Source organism: Sarcophilus harrisii, chromosome 3 (genome assembly GCF_902635505.1).
Source record: "Sarcophilus harrisii chromosome 3, mSarHar1.11, whole genome shotgun sequence".
NCBI classification, from domain to species: Eukaryota; Metazoa; Chordata; class Mammalia; order Dasyuromorphia; family Dasyuridae; genus Sarcophilus; species Sarcophilus harrisii.
The window spans coordinates 603,333,829-603,361,110 of record NC_045428.1 but is presented as its reverse complement, the minus strand read 5'-3'; the positions used below and the strand labels follow the sequence as shown (position 1 = coordinate 603,361,110).

General features: G+C 42.9%; 1 pseudogene; it reads left to right on the top strand.

Annotated features, from left to right (window-relative positions):
• Positions 1-222: 222 nt before the first annotated feature.
• Positions 223-26,622, top strand: LOC116422711 (annotated as a pseudogene).
• The last annotated feature ends 660 nt before the right edge of the window (positions 26,623-27,282 follow it).

The window sequence follows — 27,282 nt, the reverse complement described above, 5'->3', positions numbered from 1 at the left end:
TGTCTCACACTCTTTGGAAGACTGGCCTCCTGCTGAGGTTCTGGTCCTCTCAGAGGGAGAGTTCAGTAAGATGTCTTCCAGGTAACGATTCTCAGAGTGGAAAGAGTGTGGCCAGACTGGTGGGAGGAGACAACGGTCCCCACCACATCCTGAGCCGGAGCTCTCTCGGGCTTGCTGACTCCTGCTGTGTGCTCACTGAGGTCTGGGAATCTCAGGCGCACCATGGACGCAGACCTCCTGTGTCTGCTGTACCTTGGTGAGCCCCTGGGCCGGGCTGGGGGAGGTGGACGGTTGGAGAAGAGCTTTTGGCTCACACACTGCAGGGTACGGAGATAGACCCTCGGTGCTAAGGCAGCGTTCTTGGATTGAGCAGATCCCAGATCTCTCTGCCACCTGAATCTGCCTCTGTTCTTGTCAGGGAGGACCTGGGGGAAAGAACCTTTAGGGGAGCAGCTGGAGGGCATTTGGAGTCATCAATAATCTCCTTTTCTTCAGGGCTGTGCTGCATCTGCGTGATTAGGGGCATCAGTTAGGTGAGTGTTTCCCTTTGGGGTCTCTTGTTGAGGGCAATCAAGGAGGGAGAAGCTGGGGTGGGTCCATGCCATTGGTGTATTTCTGACTATCAGTAGGGAGGGGGCTTGCATTGATCCATTCGTCATTCCCAAGGGTATCAAGAAGGGGGAAGAGGAACCTGAATCCCTCTCCCATTTGTCTAATAACCATCAGGGAGGGATAAGGAGAGGATGGCTTGAGATGAACCTGTGGAATTATTGGTTCCACAAATGATTATTTTGGGATTAAAAGCAACTCTTCTGAATCTGGACATGGTTCTCTTTATACATCAAATTGCACAGGGTCCCCTCAGGCTGTAAGGGGGGATTCATACCTCATTATCCTCCTTATTGTAACAAACAAGATGGTCCAGTGGGAAACTTCTTTAATTGCATTCTAGTATAATTCCCCAATGGCATAAACTAGATAGAACAACTACATTGGACCAAAGCATTTCAAATCATTACATGGAAGCCCCTGATGATGTTTCAGTCTTTACTGCAAGAACTGGGAGCCCTTCTGGAGCCAGGGAAGCCCAGGTGACATGTGCAGGAACATTCCAGCAATGGGTCAGAAGGAGGCTTTGGTGGGCTTAGAGAGTCCCTATGACTGTCCCCTATAGCCTGTGGTTGGGGATGGCACACTTTCTGGCCTCATTCTCCCAATACAGACTCATCCTTTGGGAAATTGGATTTCATCCTATTCCCAGGAAATCCAGGATTTCATCCTGAGTCTCTCCCTAATTCATGAAATAATTCTTTCAACATCATGTGGAAGCCGCCTGTATCTGAGGAGAGAACATCTCGTTAGCTACGTTAATTGGGGTTGGGCAGATAAAACAGTCCCTCTTACACTACTAGGCCCTTCCTCCTTGCATCTGTCAAGCCCCTGCATAACCAGGAAACCCATATCAGAGCCAGCTCTCCTGGAACACTCGTGGATGGCTCCAGGCAACAGGGACCCTGACCGTGCCCTTCCAGGAGCCTTACACCCTATCCCCTGTCTTGAATGGATGCCTGTGTGGGCTTCCCACTCAGCCATTCTCTGTTGTGGGTGATGGAAGGATGGAGGGAAGGGAGGATGGGATGCGAGCTTCACGACCTGGCTCCTTTCCTAGTTCTGCTTCTCTGTGCTCTTAGGCCTGGCAGGGCATCTCTGCAGTCTCAGGTTACTCCTGAATAACAAGGTGAGGTCAGAGTAGCTCATGCCTAATGAGGCTGCCCTTGTGTAACAGGCCCGAGTCCCGAGGCTGGATTTGAGCTGAGAGGTGAGGCTTCCTTACCCACAAGGAAGCAGGGAGGGGGAGCTCCCTCAGGCGCTGGAGGGGTAACAAGGCTCCTGAAAGGCCCCTGGACCTGGCTGCTCAACCCTCTCCCAGGGTTGCATCTGAATGAGAAGTCCAGGCTGGCTGGGACCAAGCAGTCTTATTGTGGAGAGGGCTGTGTGTGTGTGTGTTTCTATGGACATGTATACACATGTACATGATGTACCACATTTATACTACATGTAGTTCTGTAGACACGTATACACGCTCATCAGTGCAGGTGTTCATGAGGGCATGTGTCCAGGGGTGTGTGTCTGCAGTATTGTGTGTATGTATGTGTGTGTGTGTGTGTGTACATGAGTGTGCGGTGACCTAGTGAGCCTGTGTGCACACCGTGTGAGCCTCGGTCTGTGCTTATCTATACCAGTCTCTGCGGGTCCGTTTGTTCCCAGGCCTGTGTGTTTGTGGGTGATTCTCTTTGTCTCCCCTCTTCCTTTCTTCACATTCACCACTGTCCTTCTCGGAGCCCTCTGGGGCCCAGAATATCTCTGTGACCTGGCGTGGACAGGTCAGAGGGGCTGGTTCAGGGGGCAAGGGCAGCCTCAGCCACCCTGCCAGGCTCCTCATTTCTTACTGGACATGGAGGGTTGGGAGGGATGGAGATCGCCATCCAGAACCTTCTGGGCCCAGCCATCTCCTGGTGACTGAGGGGTCAGGGGTGGCTACAGCTCTAGAGCCAGTGTCAGTCTTGTGCCAGCCCCTCCTCAGAGGGAGGTAGACCTTCTATTGCAGGTGGGTACCCTGGAGGCTCTGAGGCCCCTGAGCCGCAGAGACCTTACCCAGCATTCTCCCCAGTGTCTCTGCCTCTCTGTGAGGGACGCAGCTCCCCCTTTCCTCTGAGGGACGGTGCAATCAGAACATCAGAGGCTGAAGCCCTGGGCCTGGGGATGGTGAGAAGGAAGCCTGGGAGCAGAGCTGAGCTGCAGTTAGGACAGTTGGGGGCACCAGAGGAAGGAGCTTGGCCTGGGATCTCCTGGCATTTTGAGGGGGCAGGAGAGCCCGGGACAGTGGTCTCCATGCTCAGAGATACTGAGTCAGTGGCTAGGAAGCTGCCAGCTTGTGTGTGGATGGGGAGGGCAGAGCAGGGCAGGATGAGACCAAGGGGAGTCTACCTGAGGGGCTGGGGAAGGGAGAGGTGGGGTGGGAAGATGCAGAAGTCATCTGTTCCCCTCTCAGTTTCCTTGTCAGCCTTACTCCACCTAAGTGCTAAGCCCAGGGATCTTTGTGCCTCCCAACATGGAAGCCAAGGGATATCGGCAGCGAGAGGGCTGGGCCAGGAGTCAGGAGCCCCTCAATTCAAGTTTAGTGTGGGACACTTAGCAGCCTGTGGGATTCTGGGCAAGGCAGGTAACCTTGGTCTCCCTCAAAGTGTCCTGGAAAATGGGGACAATCTGAGTATTCAGCACCCAGCCTGTGAGGGTCCAATGGGATACTGTCAAATGCCTTGCAAGCACCATTCCCTAGGGGCACTATACAAACACCAGGAGTTCTTATTATCTATGACTGTGACGATCATCAATTCTGGTCCAGGAGGTGGAAGCCTCAGGCTCCTGCCCCGGTCATAGACTAGTCAAGCTCTGACTCTGGGCTATCCTTTCCCCTCTCCCATATCCTTCCTCTCTCTCCCAGCATCTCCTCCCAGGCCGACTCTCTATGTCCAGCCGGGTCCTGTGGGGGCACCAGGGGAGGAAGTGACCTTCAGGTGCAGGAGACCATCATCGTCATATACTCGGTTGGTGACATTCCTTCTGTTGAAGGCGGGGACACAGGAGCCCTTGCAAAAGAAACATGAATTCCTTTCTGAAACCAATTTCCCTGAAGTCTCTGCGTGCCCAGGACTCTGGGAGCTACAGCTGTGTGTACTACTACACTTCCCACCCACATGTCAGGTCGGAAGCCAGTGAGACCCTGGAGATCTGGGTGACAGGTGAGAGAGCAGGGGCAGGACTGGGGGCCACAGTGGGCTCTAGGTTCTTGGGGACAGTTTTGGACAGTAAGGAGCCCCTGTGAGCCCCTGTGCAGGGAGTGGGGAGCAAGGGAGGAGGCCTTGGGAGGGGCCTCCCTGGCCAATGTGACTGAGTTAGATGGAGGCCGCAGCAAACTTCACTCCCTGAGAATGAGCGAGGTGGGCATTGCTCCTGCAGGGACTCTCTGCAGCCTTTGGCCGGAGGTGGCACCTGCCCGGAAGGGAGGTCAGCCCCTGGGCCTTGCTGGCACTCTGCCTGAGCTCACACCCCCAGAGGGCACCCAGATACTGCCAGGGAGGCCTTTCTAATGGAGCCCTGGGACCTCAGAGTGGGGGTGGGGCAGTGGGGACACTTTTCCCTCTGACACTGTACAGGGTTGGAGTAGGGGTGAACTCCAGTGTGTAATAGAAAATAAAACACCCTAGGTTGTTTTTTTTAAGAGTTGAGTGAAGTTCCCAGTGAGGGAGAAAAGGCAAAGAGAGACTGGGAATAAAAGAAAGAGTGACTGGGCATCCCCCTGAGGCTCGCTAACTCCTTGGAGCCCTAGAGAACTCTGGTCCCTGCTTTCTCCCGCAGACAGCCTTCCCAAGCCCTCTCTCTCATCCCGGCGCAGTTCCAAGGTAACCCTGGGGACAACTGACCCTCCTGTGTCAGGGGCCATCCTGAGGTGTGGGTCTCTGTACAAGGATGGGGAGGAGCTGCCTGTGAGCACCAGTGAGCCCACCCAGCACGGGGCAGAGTTCCCCTTGATCCACGTGAACATCAACCAGACTGGAAGGTACAGGTGCTCTTATCTCCTTGGGAGAAACATCCCTGTCCTGGCCCTGCCCAGTGATCCCCTGGAACTCATAATACAAGGTGAGGGCTGGATGCCTGAAAGTCCATCTGAAGAATGATTGTAGTTCCCCCTTCTCCCTAAACCCTTAATCTGCAGAACTGGGCAAATAGCCCCAGGAATCCCTTTGGCTCTCACTGGGAGACTCAGAAATAGAGGAAGGGAAGCCCCTGCCTTTCCCTGGAATTTCAGGGCCATTGGGATCCTGCTTGGGAGCTGGGCTGGGGGTTGGCTTTCAGAATCTTCACTCCTGGGATCTTACCTTTTCCATCCATTTTCTAGAGGAGCAGAATGAAAGTCTCACAAGAAGTCAGGGTCCATGAGATGGGAAAGTGGGTCAGTGACCATCTTGCATTTGAGCTCAGTTCTTAGGTTGGAGCATGGAGGGATTGGATGGCAGGTTGGAGGGAGATAAATGATGATCACAATTGATTTTATTTTTAATGCAAAAGTTCTTATTTATTTTTTAACTTTTAAAAAGTTTTGAGCTCTATGCTCCTTTTAGCTCCTTTCATACCTACTGGGAAGGCAAACCATATATTACCCTATTATTCATGTGAAATCACACAAAACATGTTTCCCATGGCAAAAAAACACAAGAGAAATAAAGTGAGAAAAACCAGCCTCAAATCTGCACTCAGAGCCTACCTAGTTCTCTACGTAAGGGACGAAGTTCCCATTAGGGGTCACTCTGAATTCCTCATGGAATACCAAGACTGGCCCAAAGTGGCCCCTGTCTTCCTGGAGCTACTTTCCTATGAGCCTTACCAGGTGTGTCATGCATTGGGGTACAGACTGTATATAAGAAGCAAGGCATATTGAGGGAGGAGGAAGTTCCCTGGGAGAGGGGCTGCCTGAACTTTGGGAAAACCTAGGATTGTCAGAGATGGGGATGCTGAGCCTCGCCAGAGGAAGGGCAGACATGGACAACCATTGAGGCTGTCCCTTGCTGAGGGGAAGAAATGGGAGGAAGGGTAGAATGAGAGGGAGGAGGCAGGTTCTGGAGAGTCGTCCCTGTCACACAGAGGACTTGAGATTTAGGTCTGGGTAACTGGGAGCCACTAGAGTCATGGAATAGGAGAGAAAGGGCAGAGCTGTGCCTTGGAACATCCCTGTGTGAGGGATGTGCTATGGCCAGGGTCCTCAAAGTCATCTGTGGCAGCTGCAGCAGCAGCAATCCCAGCAGCAGCGCTCTGAAAACAATCATGGCCTTTGGGCTCCCTCCTCTCCCAGCCTCCTCTTCCTTCCCACCATGGTTCACTCCAAATCCTTCCAGCCCTTGCAGAGTCCTCTGGGCTGTTCCCTGCTCCCCATCTCTGCACTCCAGGCAACTTTTCTGACTTCTCCCAGGCCTGAATATTCTCATCCCCAACTCCATTTCCCAGCTTTTCTGTCTCTGTCTCTATCCCCTGTCTTTGTCTCTGCCATTGTCTCTTCAATCTCTCTCACTTCCACTTTGACTGTTATGCAGATACTCCAGAATAATGCATTTAGTCCAATGAGACAGAGACAGAGTCGACACACAGAGATGGAGACAGAGACAGGGAGAGACTGAGAGGGGTAGAGATAAGAGCCCTGAGAATGATTAGGGTCAAACGTTTCCTATGTGGTAAACAGGAGTTACATACATTTTTTTTGTCTTAAATCGAAGTAAACTGGGATCTTGAATTTTAAATGATCACCAGGAATAGGAAGCCAACAACAAACCTAATAAGCTAGACTGGAAACATGTTTCGTGTCTTTCGGGCGGTTCAAGGTAAAGTGTGTTCATTGCTCCTGTGGAAAGAGCAGTCCCTGAGCCTACAGAAACCTTCAACCAACCTTCTCCCCAGGACTGCCTCTCTGTGAGGGATGCCAGGCACTTTTCTGAGGCTTGTTTAATCAGGACATCAGAGGCTGAGAGCCCTTCGTGCCCTTGGGGATGGTTTGAAGGAAGCCTGGGAACAGAGCCAAGCTCTGCAGGGAGACAGCTGAGAGTCCTTACTCAGAGTGAGAGTTTGACCTATTCACACCTGGGGACAGTGGTCCCCATGGTCAGAGATGCTGAGCCAGTGGCTGGGGAGGCTGCCAGCCTGTGGGGACATAGGAGGCAAGAACAGGGCAGGACTAGACCAAGGAGAGTTTAGCTGGGAGCCTGGGGAAGGGAGATGTGGAAAGGTAAAGAACTTACAGATCAAGCACAATATCGATCAGAGACTGTTATAAATTGATTGAAGCTTCTAGGTCAGTTTTGGCTTCTCCGAGTCACATGATTTTAGTTAATGCCTGGAAGATATTCCATTGTCCAAAGAAGGAATTTAAAAAGTTTTTATGGTGGAAGAAGCCGTGCATCACCTTGTCTACTGCATCCCACTGACCAGACAGGGGAAGAGAATTATGTGACCAATCACAACATATAGAGGGTGGGATTTAGAGGTTCTTTGTCTGAAATGTATAAATACTGTGAACATTTCGAAGGCAGTGGCCCTGTCCTGCTGTGAATTCGGCTCACAGACCAGGCTGGGGTCGGTCTTCTCGAGAATCTAACATCATTCTGCTTTCTATGAGTGATCTCTGGAGAGTCAAGAGTAGGTCTCTTTTTGTCCCAAACAGAGAGGTGTGGGAATGAGGAAGACAGAGGAGAAGTTATCTGGCCTTGCTCACTGGGAGCTAAGCTCAATATGTTGCCAGGAGCCCCTGCATTTGGTCGAGACACTTAGCAGCTGTGGGATTCTGGGAGAGGCAGGTAACCTTGGCCTCCCTCAATGTGCTTCTCTGTAAAATAGAGAATCTGGAGCACTCGCACCCAGGCTGTGAGGGTCCATGGGATAATCTGTCAAATGCCTTGCACAGCACCTGGCCACTGGGGTCACCTATACAAACACCAGGAGTTCTTATTATCTATGACTGTGACGATCATCAATTCTGGTCCAGGGAGGTGGAAGCTCTTCAGGCTCCTGCCCCAGTCACGAGACTAGTCAGGCTCTGACTCTGGGCTTCTTTCCCTCCCCATATCCTTCCTCTCTCTCCCAGAACCTCCTCCCAGGCTGACTCTCTATGTCCAGCTGGTCCTGTGGGGGCACCAGGGAGGAAGGACCTCAGGTGCAGGAGACCATCATTGTCACCCAATCGGTTGGTGACATTCCTTCTGTTGAAGGCAGGGTCACAGGACCCTTGCAAATGAACCATGGAAACCTTCTGAAACCACTTCCCTGAAGCCTCTGCATGCTCAGGACCTGGAGCTACAGCTGTGTGTACTACTACACTTCCCACCCACATGTCAGGTCGGAAGCCAGTGAGACCTGAGGTCTGGGTGACAGGTGAGAGAGCAGAGGCAGGACTGGGGCCAGAGCAGGCCCTGGATTCTTGGGAGAGGTCAGTGTGAGGAGCCCCTGTGAGTCCTATGCAGGAGAGTGAGAGCTGAGGGAGGAGGCCCTGTGGGAGTGGCTACCCTGGCTGACTGAGTTAGATGGAGGCAGCAGCAAACTTCACTCCCTGAGAATGAGCGAGGTGGGCATTGCTCCTGCAGGGAATATCTGCAGCCTTTGGCCCGGAGGTGGCACCCCTGCCCAGAAGGGAGGTCAGCCCTGGGCCTTGCTGGCACCTGCCGAGCTCACACTCCAGAGGAACCCAGATACTGCCAGGTAGCCTTTCTAATGGAGCCCTGGGAACTCAGAGTGGGGGTGGGGCAGTGGGGCACTTTCCCTCTGACACGTGCAGGGTTGGAGTAGGGTGAACTCCAGTGTGTAAAAGAAAAAATAGAATTAAGTTCCCCATGAGAGGGAAAGGTAAAGAAGGCCTGGGAGAGAAAGAGTGCAGGGGATCCCTGGATGTTCGTTAACTCCTTGAGACCTGGAGAGCTCTGGTCCCTGCTTTCTCCCTCAGACGGCCTTCCCAAGCCTCTCTCTCAGCCTGGCCCAGTTCAAGGTAACCCTGGGGACAACGTGACCCTTCTGTGTCAGGGGCATCCTGAGGCGTGAGTTTGCTCTCTTACGTGAGGAGAGGGAGCTGCCGGAGCACCAGTGAGCCACTCCAGCACGGGGCAGAGTTCCCTTGATCCACGTGAACATCAACCAGACTGGAAGGTACAGGTGCTCTTATCTCCTTGGGAGAAATAGCGTCCTGGCCCTGCCTTAGTGATCCCTGAACTCATAAAATACAAGGTGAGGGCTGGATGCCTGAAAGTCCATCTAAAGAATGATTGTACTTCCACCTTCTCCTAAACCCTTAATCTGCAGAACTGGGCAAGTAGCCCTTTGGCTCTACCGGGAGACTCAGAAATAATGAAGGAAGCTCCCTGCCTTCCCTGAAATTTCAGGGCCAGTGGGATCATGCTTGGGAGCTGGCTGGGGGTTGGCTTCAGAATCTTCACCCTGTGATCTACCTTTCCATTAAATTTTCTAGAGAAGCAGAAGAAGTCTCACAAAAAGTCAGGGTCTATGAGATGGGGAAGGGGTCAGTGACCCTTGGATCTGAACTTGGGGATCATTTTGAAACAGAGCCTGATGACTAATGTTTTTATTTCATTCTTCCCTCCATTTCAGAAACCCAAAGCATCCTCATATTGCCTCAGCTGCGCTTTCCTATCTCTTCCTTCTCTTCTCTTCTTTACCTTTAGGGGTCATTGCCACACTGAGACTGGTGAGTTTTGGGAGAATAGGAGGAAACTGAAAGGAAATTGAGGGACCAACCTCATGGGGTTGATAGCTCCTACTGGGACCCTCTGTTTTCAGATATGAAATGAGGCCCAGCCTGAAGTTATCTTTAAGGTGCCTTCCAGCTCTAAATCATAGGGTGGTGACTGACCAGATCTCCCTTTCTCTCTCATCAGTGATTTCACATGGAGACACCTCCAGAAGGTGGGAGCCTCAGCTCACATCTTCTCCTTGCCTCCTTTTATCTAGTGTGATCTTAATCTTCTGGATTCTGTTGGGGAGAGAAGGATGAGTCATTCCTCCCAGTATGAAAGAGCTCCTCAATCCCATCCTCTTTCTTCTCATAGATTCCCAAGGTCTCTCAGTTGTTCTTGTTTGTCTGCTTTCTTCCAAATGTGGAGCTCCCCAACATGAGACTGAGTGTAAGTGACTGAGGCATGGTCGGGCAGGGATCCTGGCTCGGTCCTTGGAAGGCCTGTCTCAGGAGTCCCCAACTGACAGAACCTTCTCTGATTCAGATGCCTGGGTTGCAAATTGCATGCTCAAGGACAACTGTGAGTTATTCTATCCTCCTCTGGGAGGACTCTGTCTCCTCCTTGTCTCAGACTCATTCTCCCAGCTTCCTTCCTAAATTCTAGCTCTTGGATTCATCCACTCTCAGTAACTGATCTATCATTTTGTTCTTTCATCCTTCCAAGGAAGTATCATCAGCATCACTTGAGTGATACTTGATCATTCCCTCTTGTTTTTCCTTTTAGACTTCTGAGGTTGAAAGACTCTGAGGGACTGACCTATATCCAGCTGAATCCAAAGCTTCTCTGAAAGAACAGCAGACAGTCCCCTGGGAAGATGTGTCCTGATCCAACAATGTATGCTATTCTTGCTTTTGCAATGATGAACAAGAACTCTTGCTCCGTGTCCTTCCTTAGGATCTTTTGCTTGTATAATTATCCATGTTTCTTTCTTCAGTGGGGGTACCCTTTAAATTCTCTTTGGTTTTATCCTCTCACATTACTTCTGGTATCTACTCAGCTTCTCTGTGTTTTATCACCATAACCCAGGCCAAAGGGTCCAGGCCCTCTTCCCTGAACTCCAGGCCCACATCACCAGTTGGTGATTGAATACTTCCAATTGATGCCTTATAAGTATTTCCAACGCTAGTGTTCTAAGTAGAACTTTTTGTTTCTTCCTCTCCAAACATCTACAACTTTCTCCTTTTTCAAACTTCCCTCCTTCTACTGAAGGCAACAGTAATCTCATGGTCTCCTAGGGCCATAAATTTGGAGTTATCTTAAATCTTTTTTCTGCTCATCCGCAATCATTTCCAACTCTTTTCTATCCCATCATCATAGGATCTTGCTTTTCTAGGCCTATTTCTTTGCTCATATTGTCCCTTGTCCACCCTCTTCAATTATTTCCATAGCCTATTGATTGAGATTTCTGGATCTGTCCTCTCCTCTGCATCCCATTCTCAGAAAGCAACTAAAATAAAATTTTCCAAAGCTCTGGTCTGACATAATTTATATTTTGTCAAGGAAGCTTTTAAGTCTTTCTTTACCTTAGGATCAAATACAACTTCTCCATTTGGTCATTTGAAGTTTTCAATGGTTAATTTCTTACCTGTCTTTCTAACTCATTATATGTTCACTCTCTCTCTATTCCAAAAAACTGAGCAGCTTTGTTCCTTAAAACTAAGAGCTGATTTCCCATCTTGGGTCCTTCAAAAGAATTTCTCCACTGCTTTTCCATTTTTGAATAGGGTTTCTGGGAATCTTTAAGGTTCCGTCCAAGTATATCCTTTTATAAGCATACTTTCCAGATTCAACAAAACTGAGTATTTTCCAACCATTATTTTTCTTACTCACCACTGATGGGTTTCTTTTTAAACACTTAAAAAAACTTAAAAACACCAAATAAATGAGCGCTTCCACATAAAGTAGTAGAAAGAGTTGTAGAAATTGATTTTTATATCGATCTTGCTTTTCTTTTGGAATCTATAATAAATTAAACATATAGCTTTGTGTTGTTTGGGGTGATTTTATTAATTTTTTCATGTCAGCAGAATTTTTTGTTGATCCTTCCCTTCCTCATTTCAAGGAGCCATTCTACTATATGTCAACAGATATTAAGGGTCTAGTCACTAAAGGAATTATGAATAAGCACTGGAGATACAAATAAAGACCAAAGATGGCCTCTGGTCTCAAGGAAATCACAGTCTAAAAGAGGAGACAACATGCAAACAAATACATTCAAATAAGCTATATACAGAATCAGTAGGATATAATGAATAGAAAGAAGACATCAGAATGCACAAAGGTTAAGGGAAGGAAAGGCTTCCTGTAGAAGGTAATGTTTTAGTTGACACTTAGGTTGCTAGGCAAGGTAGAGATGAGGGAGATAACCATGGAAGAAATAGGAGATCAGAAGGAAAAGGCCAGGAGTTGAGATAGTAAGGAGATCAGTGTCACTGGATCAAAGAATCTGTGTCTGGGGAGTAAGGTGTAAGCTGACTGAAAAGGGTGGGGTTAGGTTATTATGAAAGAAAGGATTTTGTATTTGCTTTGGAAGGTGATAGGGAGCCCTTGGTATTTAATGAATGTGTTGGGGAGTGACAAGATTAGACCTTTCTTTTAGGAACATCACTTAAGTGCTTGAATGGAAGATTGATTGCTGAGGAAGGTTCTTGAAGCAGATGCCTACTATTGCAAAAGTCCAGATATGAGGTGATGAAGACTTGCACTAGGAAAGCAGGAGTATCAGAAGAAAAGTATATTTGATAGGTTCTGCAAAGATTAAATTGAAAGGTCTTGGTACAATATTGCATGGGGAGAGTGTGAGATATTGAAGAATCTAGGATGATTCCTAAATTATGAATCTAGAGTCTGAGATGATGGTGATGCCCTCTACAACCACAGAGAAGTGAGAAAGAAGGGAGGTTTTGGAGAAAGATAATGAGATCTGTTTGGTCATAAGGAGTTTAAGATATGTATTGGATATCTAGTTCTAGATGGTAGATTGGAGGTCAGCAGAGAGACTGGGAAAGGAAAGGTACATTTCAGAACTGTCAGCATAAAGATGGAAAACAAATCCTTGAGGGCTCATGAGGCATCAAGTGAAATAGTATAGAAGGTACAGAGGAGAGAGCTCAGGATAGAGCCTGGAGGGACCCCTCTGGTTAGAAAGTATGACCTGGAGAATAGGGAACAAAGGAGACAGAGAACTCATCAGATGGGGAAGAGGAAAACCCAGAGAGAGTATTGTCCTAAGAATCTAGAGAGAAGAAAGTATAAAAGAGGAGGATGTAGGAAGACTGGAAGGGTGGGTTTGCATTTAGGTGTGTGACATCTTATAAAGGACTTTAATGTCATACAGAGGATTTTATATTTTATCTTGCAAAAGGAGCCACAGAGGTTTATTAGGAACTCATCATAGGATCTGATATAATCAGATGTGAGATTTAGAACCAGTAGGGTTTGAAAGCGGATATTGTAGGGAGAATAAGAGGAAGTTTCATCACTAAGGTTGTGAGCCTGGGTGAGTAAGTGTATGGTGGTATCCTGGACAGTGATAAAAAAGGAAGATGGCAGGGCTTTCCTGTCAGTGTGTGTGTGTGTGTGTGTGTGTGTGTGTGTGTGTGTGTTTATTTGAGGCTAAAGAGTTCAGATTTGTATCTGTTGCCTTTAAGATATTTGTGGGACATCCACTTTAACATATCCAAAAGGCAGTGGGGAAATGGGAGTCTATGAGGCTGGACAAATAGCTTTGAAGAATAGTGGTGCAGAGATAATTAAATTTTTGAGAGCTGATGGGATCATCAGTGAAATAGTAGAGGGAGAGGTGAAGAAATTCTAAAGAAGAGCCTTGGGGAACCTCTGTAGTTAACAGATGTGACTTGGATGAAGATCCAGAAAAGGAGACACATTAGAAGTTAAATTGCAGAGAGTTAAGAAGAAAGAAAAAGGGGAAAAAAGTAGTAAATAAGAATTGTAGAAAGTCTTAAAACATTTAGTTATGAAAAGGAGGAGAGATATACAACAATAGCCGACATGCATGGATCATGTGAGGATTTCCTGAAGATGGTAGAGGCATGTATGTGTTTGTAGACAGTAGGGAAGAAGCCATTAAACAGAGAAACTCAAGATTATTGAGAAAGGTGATAGTGGGTGTATTCTTTACTGGAGACAATAAGAAAGAATGGGATTGGTTGTGCTTATAGAGTCATTTACCCTCACAAGAAGAACAGTCAACTACTAATTTTTAAGGAGGAAAAATAAAAAGGAAAAAGACAAAATGGGAAAACCAATAATATATTGATAAAATCTGAAAATGAATGCAATATGCCATACCCACATTGTCAAAGGAGTGGAACATGAGAATTTCTTCTCATTTCTCTTTTGGAACCATTCTTGTTCTTTATAATTCTGCAATATTCAATTCTGATTGTTTAGTATCTTTTCTTTCCAATTGTATTGTATAGTTGTGATGTTGTGTAGCTAGGTAATATAATAGTTAGAGTTTTAGTTCTGGAATGGGAAGACCTGAGTCAAAATTCAGCCTCAAACTTCATCAGTTGTGTGACATCAGACAAGTCATATAACCTCCTCCTCTTTTTCAGTTTCCTTAATTGTGTTTGGGGTAATAATAAGCACCTATATTGTAGGATTGTTGTGAGGATAAAATCTGATAATGTTTCTAAAAATGTTTAGCAAGATGTTCTCCAGTTTACATATTTTAGAATGGAAATAGTGTGACCAGGCATTAGTGGAGTAGAGTGAACTAAAACATTGTAACAGAAAGAAAAATAAAATCTGCATGTTTTAAGACTGAGAGTTCTGATGACCATGCTAGCACCCAGGATATCTTAGAATCAGCCAGAGTCAGGATAAGCAAAAGTCCTTAGTCTTTATTCTTGGTCTTTAGAGATAGAAGTGAAGGGGATGGAAGTAGGATCTCCGCAACTACCTTCTTCCTTGTCCACGGCCAAAGTGATTCTGGCTAGTCTTACTCCATCCCCTAGTCCCTCCTACAATCCTCTGTATACAGCAATCATTGAGCCAGCACAGGATAGTGGGAAGGGCCATTTTCCAAGCATATGCCCATAGAGTATTGTCCAATCGGTAGTTAGCCTCAAGTGCTCGGCCATCCTGACCTCAGTGCATCGATTCAATAGTTTCAGCCCTCTACAGAGAGTTAAGTTTTCCTTGAGAGAGGAAGGCAAAGATGGACTGGGGGAAAAGAAAAAGGGGCAAAGGGAAGCCATCCTAGGCTAGCTAACTCCTTTGAAACTTTGAGAACTCTGGTCTAGGCTTTCACCCCCAGACTCCTTCCCAAGCTCTCTCTTTCAGCCTGGCCCAGTCCTAAGGTGGCCTCAAGCACTCCTTCCCCTTTCTTATACCTTTCCCCTACTATTTCTGTTTTCTCTTATATTTAGCTTATCCCTTTCCTTTTCCCTTTTCCCCTCCCACTTTTCAATAAGGTGAGAGAAGTTTCTCGATGAAAACAAATATGACTAACATTCTTTCTTTGAGCCAGATCTGATGAGAGTAAGATTACACAATGTTCATCCTCCTCCCTTCTTTCCTTCAATTATAATAGGTTTCTTTGACTCTTCCTGAGATGTAATTTCCCTCATTTTACCTCCACTTTTCCTCTTTTTCCTGTTACAATCCCTTTCCACAGCGTTTCTTTTTTATATTATAACAGTAAAATCAGATTATACATGCTCTCTCTATGTATACCCAGAACAGTAATATAGTTCTCAAGAGTTCTTTTCTTTTTACCTTTTTATGCTTCTCTTGGTTTGAAATTTGGAGGTCAAATGTTTTGTTTAGCCCTGGTCTTTTCATAAGAAATAAATGAAATTCATTTGTTTCATTGAATGTCCACCTTCTTCCGCAAAAGAAAATGCTCAGTTTAGCGGGGTAATTTATTGTTGGCTGCATTCCAAGTTTTTCCACCAGAATAGCAGATTCCAGGCCCTTCTATCCTTTACGGTGGAAGCTGCTAGGTCCTGGATAATTCTTTTTGTGACTCCTTGGTATTTGAATTGTTTTTCTGGCTGCTTGTAATCATTTTTCCTTAGTCTGATAGTTCTGAAATTTAGTCACAATATTCCTTAGAGTTTTAATGTTAGGGGTCTCTTTCAGGAGGTGTTCAGTGAATTCTTTCAATGCCTATTTTACCTTGTGATTCTATGATATCTGGGAAGTTCTCTTTGATGATTTCCTGAAAACTAGTTTCTAGGCTCTTTTTTTTTCCATCATGGTTTTCAAGGAGTCCAATAATCCTTAGATTGTCTCTTCTAGATCTATTTTCCAGGTCATTTTTCCCCAATTAGGTATTTTACATTTTTTCTATTTTTTCATTTTTTTGGTTTTGTTTGAATGATTCTTGTTGTCTATTGAGTCATTCATTTCAGTTGTTCATTTCTGAATTTTTAGTCAATTATTTTCTTCATTTTCTTTTGCTTCTTTTGTATTTGTCCAGTTGATTTTTAAATGAGTTATTTTGTTCTATGGAATTTTTTCTATTTCACAAATTCTGTTCGTTAAGTAGTTGTTTTCTTTTTCTGTTTCACAAATTCTGTTTTCTGGGAGTTCTTTTTTTTTCCATTTTATCAAATCTGTCTTTTAATGAGTTATATGTCTTTTTCCAAACACTCTTGCAAAGTTTTCATTTACTTTCCCATTTTATTGCTAGCTGTCTTTTAAGATCCCTTTTAATTTCTTCTAGGAGAGTCTTGTGTGATAAGGACCAGACTATATCACCTTATGTCTGGAGACAATCTGCTTTTAATCTCGTCAGAGTTTGAAATCTGTTCTTCTCTTTCACCATAAAATCTATCTATGGTCAGAGGTATTTTTGCTTTTTAATCTTTTTTTAAAGTTAAGGTCTGATTTTAGGACAGCAGAGAAAACTTTTCCAAGCTTCCTCTACAAATGGCAGCTGCTTCTTCTACAAGTGGCAGCTGCTTCCTCTAAGCAGCTATGCTGTGTTGAGTTCATGTGGACTCACTCCTGGTGCTGGGTGGGTGTGGCCAGGTCCTGGGAGATTCTGGCATTTTGGGGTTCACTATTTACTTTTGTGTTTGTGTTGGTTGTTTTATAACTTCTTTGCTGATGTACTGGCTTGCAACCAAGGCAGAGTAGCAACTACTGTTGTAGATTCCTCCCCATAAATTCTCCACCACATGGAGTCTGCACCACCCCAGTCTGTGCTGTCTGTGTTGGCATCTGTGCTTGGACTGCTTTTGCTTGGCCCACCTCCTTCTGTGCCCAATTGAAACAGATCTTTTCTGGAGATCTTCAAAATTATCTTCTGTTGGTAATTTGTTGCACTCCCAACATTCGTAGATTTTGCCATCAAAACTAATTCAGAGGTGGATTTGCTAATTAGTCTGAAGGATGTAGGAAAAGATTAGAAAAAAACAGTGTGTCCCCTCTGCCATCTTGGCTCTGCCCCTGAATCCTGCCTCTCTTTTTAATTATAAATTAGAAAATAAAAATACAACTGACACCTGTGTTGTCATAGCAACTGTCAGAGATTCATCACTTCTCTGATAGAGACAGCCTTCTTTAAAAGAGACCTTAACCCTTTTCAAAGTGCTACTATCTCAAGATACTCTCTGCACTTTGCTGATAATTTAGTGATTTTCAGAGGGTAAATTTTTCAGAACACTATTTTATTGTACATAGTCAATGAGGAAGGAAATTACAAATTTCCAGGAAGTAGTTCCTGTGTTTCAGGGTCTATGACTTTCTATTTTTCATGCTGCTGCATTCTAAGCTTCTTAAGTTCATGGAATGTTCAGTTTTTTTGTATACATGTCTCTATTTTTTAGTATACATAGTACCAGACACATGATAACTATAGAATACATTGACATAATGGGATGGGATGAAAAAGAAGAGTTAGGGGAAAGAAGGAAAAATCAGTTTCAACCTGTGACAAGAATTAGATGAAGAGAAATCAAAAACTACAGTGGGTTTGAAATATTCAGCACACTCAGGAGGAAGCAAAAGATAGTCTGAATCTTATTTGGGTTTGTTAATTTTATACTATAGCTCTTCTGTACGTGACTGTGGCCAAATCTCATTTTTTTTTTTTTTTTTTTTCTATAAATGAGGGCAGTAATAATTTCCTTTGCTACAACTTGAGGATTGGCTAAGGAAGTTGTTTATATATCTTAATGAGGTTTTTCTTTGGCTTTTGAATCCAAAGAGGAAGAGAAGAAAGAAATGTATCTCAGCTCTGCCCTCCTATTCCAAGTCAAGTCCTTTGGGAAATGATTGGGAAACATATATCCTTAATGGCGTCTGCATCCTCTCTTACAGATTTCTAGCACAAATTCTTACTCTTTTTATGGCCTGACCTCCAACCAAGACCATGACCCTGAAGTTTCAAAGGTTGAAACTTGGGAAAGCCTTGCTAATTCCTCACAACAGAAAGGATCAACAGACAATGAGGCTGACTTCCCTTCCTGCCTCTGATATACTAGGAGCTTGAGAATTCTTAGGTGTGTTGGCAGTTGAACGATACTTCCCTTTCTGGGTTCTATGGCTTGTGAGGGGTAGAAGGGTCTCCTGTTTCTGGCAAGAACAAGTGTTGGGGTGGGAAGATAGAAGGAGAGCTGTGATAATTGAAGATTATGATCAGAGTGAGTTATTTCAGAGCTCATGAATATGGATGTGGAAGCCTTGTGGGTGATGACAAGGTCAAGAATTTAATCATCTTTGGTCATTTGGGACAACTACATAAAGTACTGTATTATTCAAGCCTTTTCAACTCTTCCACAACCTCCCTTCACTATACACACACACAAACACACATACACAATGGAAAAAGTTTTATATTAAACAATAGATGGTGAAAAAATACTGATGCAACATTTTTTTCCTCGTAAGCTTTATTTACACAGGTTGGAGGAGAATAGACATATTTTAGCCATGGTCAAAGACTTACCAGTGTATTCATACGAAATCTTACTTAGCTGGCCATTGATAGCACATCTACCAAAAGGAGAGGCAGAAGCTAGAGGAAAGCAGAGCATGTTTACAGTATCAGTAGTGAGAAGCTCTGAGACTCAGGGAAATCATTTTCTGGGAAACAAAATCATAATACAAAAGGAAAACTCAAACAAGAGTTGATTCATAGATAAAAGAAATAAATAAGAAAAATAAAACTGAGGGCAGGAGGACATGACTACCCTCTATGTAATCATTGTTTAAAGAGAAAAAATTGGCTTTTCAGGATGACTCATAATTCAAAAATATAAATGATCTATACCACAGTGAAAACATTTCTCTAAAAATCTTTGTCATCTCTGGTTGCAAGTAATTGCTTACTTTGCTTAAATTGCACAGTCCTGTGGTCCGCTTTTAAGTCCCATAATAAGTCATCAAAGTCTCTGGGATTTTCTCTGGCTATCCCTCAAGGTTAAATGCTCTGCTTCTTCATTTCCACATCCTGACTTCCCTGTCTTCTTTCAAGCCTCAGCTAACCATTCATCTTCTACAAGAAGCCTTTCCCATTTCTCTTAATTCTTATGCTTTCTTTCTTTTAATCATTTATTATTTATCTTGTATTAATCTTTTTGTGGATTTTTATTGTTCTGCATGTTCCCCACATTTAGATTGGAAGTTCATTGTGGGCAGCAACCATCTTTTGCCTCTTTTTGTATTGCCAGCACTTAGAACAGTGTCTCACACAGCGCATGCCTTTAACTAATATTTCTTGATGATGGATTATAAAGAAATTGCAATGATAGCAAAATAAAATTAAAATTAAAAATATTTAATAAATGATTTTTATATATTAAATCTTGTAGATGAAGAAGGATAAAAAGTCAGAATGTCTCTGCCTTCGAGGAGTTTGCAATTGTATGGGAAGATGGAACACATACAGAGAATGTAATTACAAAGAATAAATACACAATAATTTCAAGAAGGATAATGACAATAGAAAGATTTTATATAAGGACATGGGAAGTGAACTGTGTGGGAATTCTGTAAGGAAGACAAAAGAAGGAAGGAAGTCCCAAAAATGGAGGATTCCTTGTGAAGAGGCACATTGGGGAAGGAGAATATAGGAAACAGCTAAGTCAACAATCAGCAAACATTTATTAAGCACGTAGTGTATGCCAGCATCTGTGTTAAGCACTGGGGACCCAAGGAAAGGCAAACACAAAGGAACAACAGCCTCAAACAGTTTGTGTTTTCTGAGGGTTCTGACTCCAACAGGTCACTTTCAGTTGAAAGGGGAGGTGGGGTAACAGTTGCAGAGAGCAAATGTGTGCCATGCCAGTGCTGGGGCTCTGAATACCAAGGATGAAATCATTGCTACTAATAAGACTAATCAAGAAACAAAATTCTGATTGAGCCATTTAAAATCCTGAAAGATGATTGTGTTAAAGAGCTACACGCAATATGTCATCAAATTTGGAAACCTCAGCAGTGGCCACTGGATTGGAAAAGATCCATTTACAACTAAATTTCATGTGGCAGCAAGGTTATGTTTAAGATTCTTTAAGTGTGGGTTTAATAATGTGTAACCAATAATAACAAAAGGGAAGGTTAGTTTTCAAAGAGGCAGAGAATTGAAAGAATAGGTTGCCAACATTTGCTGAATTATGGAAAAAGCAAGGGAGTTTCAGAAAAAAAAAAAACATCCAGACATTTATTTCTGCTTCATTTACACTAAAACCTTTTATTATGTGGAATGTGGCAAGTTTTCAAAGTGAGGGTAGGGCTAGGTCATTTTTCTTCTGTCTTGAGGAATCTATGCAAGAAATAATAGAACAAAATATGGAACTAGTCATTGGTTTTGGATTGGGAAAGGAGTACAACTAGGCTCTATGTTGTCATATATTTATTTAACACTTATTCTGAGTACTTGATATAAAAAGTGAGACTGTATGTATTAAAAGCCACAATTGAAGTTTTTGGGAGAAATACCCAAAATCTCATATATGCAGATGACATCCCTCTGATGGCAGAAAATGAAGAATAGGAGACCTTTGGAGGAAGGTGAAAGAAGATGGCATAAAAGCCACCTAAATATGGAAAAAAACCACAGTAAGATCTTTGCCATTAGTCTCATTATTACATTCCAAATAGAGGGAGAAGAAATGAAAGCAGTTTCAGATTCTATATTCTTGCATTCAAAGATCACTGCAGATAATGACTGCCGCTCTGAAGTTAAAAGACTCTTGTTGCTTGGCAAAACTTTGGCAAATTTGAACAGCAGGTGAAAAGCAGAGACATCTGCTTGCTGGGTAAGTTATTCTTGGCTGCATACCAAGTTCTTACCTCTTTGGAATATCAGATCCAGGCTCTTTGATCCTTTAAGGTGGACACTGCTAGGTCCTGAGTAATCCTTATTGTGGCTCCTCTGTATTTGAATTTTTTTCTTGCTGCTCATAGTATTTATTTCTTGGTCTGATAGTTCTGGAATTTAGCCACAATATTTCTTGGAGTTTTGATTTTGGGATCTCTTTCAGTAGGTGATTGATGAATTCTTTCAATGTCTATTTTACCTTCTGTTTCTCTAACATCTGGGCACTTCTCTTTGATGATTTCCTGAAAAATAGTGTCTATGCTCTTTTTTCATTATGATTTTCAGGGAGCCCAATAATCCTTAGATTATCTCTCCTAGATCTATTTTCCAGGTCTGTTGTTTTCCCAAATAGGTATTTAACATTTTTTTCTATTTTTCATTTTTTAAAATTTTGGTTGACTGATTCTTGGTGTCTCCTAAAGTCATTCATTTCCATTGTTCATTTCTGATTTTTAATTAAGTATTTTCTCCATTTACTTTTTATTTCTTTTTGTAATTGTTCAATTGAGTTTTTAAATGAGTTGTTTTGTTCTATGGATTTTTACCATTTTCCCAATTTTATTTTTTAAGAGTTATTTTCTTTTCTAATTCACTAATTCTGTTTTTCAAGGAGTTGATTTCTTTATCTACTCTATCTTTTACTGAGTTATATGTCTTATCAGACCCTCTTGCAAAGCTTCCTCTCCTTTCCCCATTTTTCTACTAACTTTCTTTCATGAGCCTTTTTAACTTCTTCTATGAGAGCCTTATATGATGAAGACCAGATTATATCACCATTTGGGGTTCATCTAGAGATCATCTGTTTTTAATCTCCTCAGGTTTTGAAGTCCATTCTCTTTCAGTACAGAAGCTATCTATAGTTAGAGCTGGGTTTGCCTTTTTACTCATTTTAACAAAACAAAACAAAACAAAAGTCGCAGTTTGCTTTTGGGGTAATGTGAGGTTACCAAGCTTCTTCAGCAGACAACAGGAAGTAGCAGTGAAGCAGCAGTGGGACAGCAATGGCTGTGCTGGGATCAGCATCTGCATTGGGGTTGATGTTGCATGCTGAGATAGTGCCGAGTCCTTCCTGGTGTTCCATTGGTTTGGCCAAATCCAGAGAGACTCTAGCATGTTGGGGTTATAGTCTTTATTCCCTGTGTTTATAGCTTCTCTGCTCATCTACTGGCTTGCTATCAGAGCAGAGCAGCTGACACTGTGATCAAATTCTCCTTGCAAACTTTCAGCCTGTTAAGACCACACCCCAGCCCTTTCTGGTCTGCTCAGCATGAGCTGTTTTCTGTGCTCTCACTACCTACCTGCCTGAGTCTGTGCCTGGTATAGCCCTGTTCTGTCCCCATGCTTGAGCAAAACAGGCCTTTTCTGGTGAATTTCGAGATTATCTTTTGTGTTTATGTGTTGTACTCCCAATATTCATGGGTTTTGACAGTCAAGCATTAATTCCAAGGCTGAGTTTCATAAAAATAGTTTGAGGGTAAAGGAGAGCAAAGAAAGATTCATGGGTCCTCTCTGCCATCTTGGCTCTGCTGAATGAGTTTCTTTTCAAATATTTGGGAGCTCTCAATTCAGAATTCCACCTGCTATGATGACCAGAGGACTATCTAACAATCATTCAGTGAACCCTGAAACTAATACCAATAGGGTGTTACAGTAAAAACTCACATTGGCATGGTGCTTTAAACTTGAAACAGTGTGTTTCTCCCAAGGCCCTGAATGGTCAATAGGGCATAGAAGCTGGATGTTCTGGGGAGAAGAAACTAAGATTAAACATCTGAGACATGGGCAGGAGGAGAGTGATATTGACAACTGAGATCTAGAGACTTCTCTGGGAGGTTGGTTTCATCCCTGATAACCAGGGATCCAGTGTTGTCATGGTACCCCTTGGCCCCTGCTGCTGTCATGCCCTCCTGGGATGACATCCCTATGCCCTCTAGGTCACCTGGCTCAGATTCTGGAACTTTCTGTTTTCTTCTTCCCCTGAGGTCCAAGAGATCTCTTCAGCTCTTTATCCCAATATGTTTATGTTCAACAAGTAAGGAAAACTTTTATTGTTCCTTTCTCCACATGACTCTATTCCTCTAGAATGGAATTAATTATACAAACACACACATATACATATTTATATGTATGTAAATAAACATATGTGTATATATATAGATATAAAATCAGTGTTCAAACATGTGTGTTGATAGATTGATACATTGATGTAGTTCAGTCCTCTAATTTTTCAGGCAAGGAAATCAAGCACACAAGGGGCAACAAAAGTGTCATGAATCCCCCCAGCTAAATAGCATGGGAATTTTGTAGATTTACAGCTTAGAGGGGCTCTATGGCTCTGTTTGTCCATCTGTACATTTTAGAGAGGTAGATATAGAGACCCAGAGGTTTAAGTGGCCACAATGCTCAAAAATGGAAGTCTGGGAATTTGAAGTGATGGCAATCTAGATCCATTGGCTTTCCACCAAAGAGTAGCTTCTTAGAAGCCATTTTCTTTGGTCTCTTTCTTTCTTTAATTTTGCCAACCAGTTTATGTGCCCATTTCTGATCAGTACAAGAGAGACATTCCTATACAAGCATTTCTGCTTGTCTCAGCATCTCATCTCCTCTTAGAAATTCACCTTCTTGATCATCCTCTTCCTCACCTCCAAGCTTTGATCTCTCCCTATTATTTTGCTCCTTCCCTGCTATCTAAAATCCCAAAATACCAACCCTCACATCTGCAGATATATGCAAATGAATGTGTTTCCATGAGTTATAATTAGTTGATCTCCACCATGTCACAACTAAATGCATGTGAAAAGTTGTTTATACTCTTACCTCAATTTCCTCTCCCACCTCTCATGTCTCATCTATCCTTGGACCTTTTCCCACAAAACTGCTCTCTCTTTAAGTGACAAATCTGATGACTGTTTTCATTCCTCACTCTTTTTGGACTTGCTCTAGTTTTTAACACTAATGAATGTCTTCCTTTTTACTGCTCTCTGCTCCCTGGGTTTTGTTGACTACTCTCTCTTCCCTGTTTTCTTCTTCTCAATCTCCTTTCTTGCATCATCATATTTATCATGACTCCAAAGGAATACAATCCTCATGAGTCTTGTCCAGGTCTTCTTTTCTCTCTCGAAATGGTCACTTAGTCATTTCATCATCTCTTTAGCTTACATCGATCATCTTTACTCGGATGCATTTCAGATTTATTCCCAGCCCTACCGTTTCTTGGTATTGAACCTTGTAAACTATATATGCTCCAGTTATCTAGAAATGTGAGATGTGCACATTTAGAGTCATCTGCACTCTAAATGTTCATATGGACCATTTGTGCCTGACCTTTTGTAGAACTTTCAGAACTCATATTGGTCTGATTAGCCACAGTTCATCACACTCTGTACCTTCACCCCATATAGTGATCTCCCTTTTGAGAATAAAGAACGACCATCTCTATAGTCCTCTCAAAATTGACAAGCTCTAAACTGGAATGTTCCTTTCTCAGAGAGAAAACATTGCTTTTCTATTTCAATTAGGAATACGCCAACCTTCTAGTCATGTAGATTTGAAATCTTAAGAGTTTCTTGTTATAGATGGGGAAAATGAATCTCAGGGAGGGCAGTAGTCTTTGTTTAGATCATGCAGCAAATAAGTATCAGAGTTTGGTCTAGAACTTGGGACCTATGACTTCTCAATTACATGCTAAACCAAAACTTAGCTTTAGACCTTGATACTTTCTGTAGTTGACAAGGGTTAAAAGTAAAGGGGACCTAGAACAATTTTTCCTATTGAATCATCAAAGCTAGGGAAAAAGAAGATGTGGGTTGAGTTTTATTGAAAAAGCTTCTCTTAAAACATTTTTACATTCAAATGTTCTGATAAAAACCTCATTTCTAAAATACATAAAGAATTGACTCAAATTTATAAGAATTCAAGCCATTCTCCAATTGATAAGTGATCAAAGGAAATGAACAGATAATTTTCATATGAAGAAAGTGAAACTTTTTCTAGTCATATGGAAAGGTGTTCCCAATCACTATTGATCAGAGAAATGCAAATCAAGACAACTCTAAGGTAGTACTACGTAGCTCACAGATTGGCCAAGATGACAGGAAAAGATAATGATGCATGTTGGTTGAAATGTGAAAAAATCTAGGACACTGCTACATTGTTGGTGGAACTGTGAATGGAACCAACCTTTCTGGAGAGCAATTTGGAACTATGCTCAAAAAGTTATTAAACTTTGCATATCCTTTGACCCAGCATTGTTTCTACTGGCATTATTTCCCAAAGAGATCCTAAAGAAGGGAAAAGGACCCACATGTGCGAAAATGTTTGTGGCAACACCTTGTTTAGTGGCAAGGAACTGGAAACTGAATGGACGCCATTCGTTGGGGAATGGCTGAGTAAGTTATGGTATATGAATGTTATGGAATATTATTGTTCTGTAAGAAATGACCAGCAGGATGATTTAAGAGAGGCCTGAAGAGATTTACATGAACTGATGCTGAGTAAAATTAGCAGAACCAGGAGATCATTTTACATGGCAACAAGATTATATGATGATCAATTCTGACAGACGTGGCTCTCTTCAACATTGAGAAGATTCAAACCAGTTCCAATTGTTCAGTGATGAAGAGAGCCATCTACATCCAGAGCGAGGACCGTGGAAACTGAATATGGACCACCACGTAGTTTTTTCACTCTTTCTGTTGTTGTTTGTTGTATTTTGTTTTCTTTCTCAGTTTTTTCTCCTTCTTGATCCCATTTTTTCATGTGTAGCAAGATAATTGTATAAATATGTACATATAGAAATTGGATTTAACATATATCGTAACATATTGAACATATATTAGACTAACTGCTATCTAGGGAAGGAGCTGTGGGGAAGGGAGGATAATTTGGAATATAAGGTTTTGCAAGGGTCAACACTGAAAAATTATCCATGCTTATTTTATTTATTTATTTTTATTAAATAACTTTTTATTGACAGAACCCATGCCGGGGTAATGCATGCTTATGTTTTGTAAATAAAAAGCTTTAATAAAAAGAGAAAATATCCCTTTAGATTCATAGATTAGAAAGGGATTCTGGAAGGGATCAGAAATTATTATGGCAGGTCCCCTCAATATATAGATGATAAAACTGGAAATGAAAGAACAAGAATTTGTCCATAGTCATCTCAATATATATGATCAGAGCTGGCATCTGCACGCAAATGTTCCAACTCCTACTTCAATGTCTTTTCTCTTCCAGGCCCTCTCCTCAAACCTAACCTCTCAGTTCAGAAAAATTTTATCCTCTTCCCAAAGGGCAATGTGACCTTCAGGTGCAACATGTCAGATGATGATTTGCCACCCCAGAAATGGATGTATCTTCTGTTCAAGGAGGGGAATTCCAAGCCCTTAGGTGCAAAGGCTACAGAAAGAAGCTGGGTTGAGTTTACCCTACCATTTGAGACAACCCAGGATTTTGGACACTACATCTGCAAGTTCTTTGGCTCTCAGAACCCACAAATAGAGTCAGAGGCCAGCACGGTCCTGGAGATTTCTGAGAAAGGTGAGAATGGGGATCTGGTTCTATTGTTGTAGTTGTTTTTATTTTATATAATGCATTTCTTTATTTAAACAAATGAAAAAACAAAAATAGAAGAAACCCAGAAGAAAAACATTGGCATGATTCCTATGCTTTTTCAGGTCCCTTTGCTGGCAGCACAGGGTCAATCATTTGGAAGGGAAAGTGGAAATGTTCCAATGATTTAGTTCTCCTTCTCCCCTGCCCTCACCTAATCACCCTGGAGTACAATTGGCATATTTGTCCATATCTCCAATTCAGAAATGCCTTGGTTCTTGGGGTAATTTAGTCTCATACTTTTAAGTTCCATCAAAGACATTAGATTCCTGTGGTAAAACCGTGGTTGTTCTTTCAGATTATAAAGTCTGAAACAAAGCACCAACAAGAGAACAAATCTCAAGTTCCTTCTGCATAGTTGGGGAGAATCCCAAAATTCCAAAGATCAGCCTTGAGGTCCATGCTCTTCTGAATCCCTCCTGTGACCTGTAAAGATTCACTTGGTCCATAGACAAAGACAGGATGAGGACTGTTAGTGCAGATGTGTGGTCTCTGCCAAAAAAGGGGGAGAATGAAAAAAATCCAAATGAAAGTACTTAAAGCTAACTCTCCAGAACCTGTGATGAGTCTTCTTTCAGGGGATGTTCCTGGAGGCAAACAGGCACAGTGACTCTTAAGAATATAAAATCAAGTAGTCTTGTAGGAACTGAGGACATGATGATGATAACTGATTTTATTTTTAAAGCAAAAATGTTTATTCATTCTTTAACTTTTAAAAATGTTTGAGTTCAAAATTCTTTCCTCTCCAGCTTCTCCCCCACTCACTTGAAAGGCAAGAAATATGATGCCCATTATTCATGTGAATCACAAACATATTTCCATATCAGCCATGTCACAAAACACAAGAGAAATAAAGTGAAAACCAGACTCACATTTGCATTCATTGTCGCATCTTTCTCTGGAGATGGACTAGGGAAGTTTTCGTATAGTCATTTTAGTTTCTCCTGGAATACCAAGATCAGCCTGAAGGGACTCTTGACTTCTTAGAGCAACTTTCTGTGGGCATGATAGTGTGCATCCACG